Genomic DNA, 1,707 nt, shown 5'->3' on the forward strand with positions numbered 1-1,707 from the left:
GGAGCTAGACCGGCCGTTTATGCCATTTATATAAAAGCAAAGAAAGTCAGTCTTGAGAAAGCAGATCTTGAGAGAGAAGTAGAGATAACAAATCACACAGAGTATGCTGAGACAGACAGACAGACAGACAGACCAAGAGAAACCAAGACACTCTGCCTTGGTTGCTGAGGGTTTTCATAGCCCTGGTTCTGTCCTTTATGGCACCAGGTTGCACTTCCTACCCTTTAATTCCAGGAGATACCTCCGTATCTTTGCAATAATTTTTCTCTTTGGTGTAAGTGAGTTTGAGTGGATCCTCTATACTGCAACCAAAAGGCTTCCATAAAGCCAGAGGTGACTTCATTTTACCGACAAAATGTTTCTTAAGGCCAGCCTGGCTGGGGCTGTGACAGGAAGGTGTCAGTCATGAAGTGGGAAGGCTTTCCCTGTATGCTGCTGCTGTCCCCATTCAGTACATGGTGGGTGGGTTCCCAGACCAGCCTACAAAAACCTCTTCAGTCTTGCAATATTATTAGTGTAAGACCTTCCTCCGGTCAAGCTGGCCCTAATGAAAAATTACCAACCATTGTTTCACTCTCCAGCCCTTCTGCTTGAACAATCAAGAGTTGGGAAATTGAGCTCTGGGAGTCCTAAGATGTAACCCATAAATTATAATTTAAATTTAACTTGTCTTCTAAGATACTGTTGCTAGATCCCACCCTTTAACCACAAAGTTCTTGCTTCTGTGCACCTGCTTCGCCTCCCCTTCGGACCTGTGATTGGTCACTTCAAATTTCTCCTAAGACAAAGAACTATAAAATTGATAGGTCTCTACCAAATCTTACGTTTGTGTGTCAAAATTTGATTGACCACTATAAAATGCTGTAAACTATGATTGGTTAACTAAATGATGACTTATTTTGTCTTGCCAAAGCCCTTACAACCCTGAGCTCCTGCTCGGCAGGGCTCTCTCCTGAGGACTTGCCACCACCCAGAAGGGGCCATTCGACCAAATGAAAATAAACCCATATACCATCTCCATTTGTGTCCGTGGGTTTCACTCTTGGTGACTCGCTTCAGGAGGGAAAGGTCTAACAATTAGCATGCTAACTCAGCTGCACAACAAGTAGATAAGAAGGTAAATGTAGAAAACCACATACAAATAAGTCAAATTAGGCACGTCTCCCCTTCCTATTCAAATCGGTCTTTGTGTTTTGGTTTTGGTTTTTCATTTTTCAATTTTCCAAGTAACAAAGAAACAGAGACTGGTCAAAGTGTTTTCAATTTCTCTTAATCTCAATTAACTGAACTGCTTAGTAATGTCATAACCACTAATGGACATTTTGGCCACTCCCTATCTTGTGAACCAAGTCTTAAGTCCATCTCCTACAAAGTAGAAGCCAGAATTCACTTTCCCAGCCTCCCTTGCACTGAAAAAAGCATGTGACCAGCGCTGCCAATCAGATGAATGCAACCCTTCAATCTGGAAATGAACTGCGCACATGAGGAAGCAAGCTCTATTCCAAACACCTATTTTAATGGAGTGAAGTAATGAAAGTATCCAGATTAGGGGGCAAGAGTAGCACAGCCTCTGTGGGTCAGTCCCAACTGTCATCAGTGAAAGCACCGGTATTTATGCTAAGCAGTAGTGCGGTCAGTCCTCACCATCGCGTCTCCACAGCATGATCCGGGCTTTGTTTCTGAAGGAACAGCCAGCCTCAAGCTTCA

Source organism: Suricata suricatta, chromosome 6 (assembly GCF_006229205.1).
Source record: "Suricata suricatta isolate VVHF042 chromosome 6, meerkat_22Aug2017_6uvM2_HiC, whole genome shotgun sequence".
NCBI classification, from domain to species: domain Eukaryota; kingdom Metazoa; phylum Chordata; class Mammalia; order Carnivora; family Herpestidae; genus Suricata; species Suricata suricatta.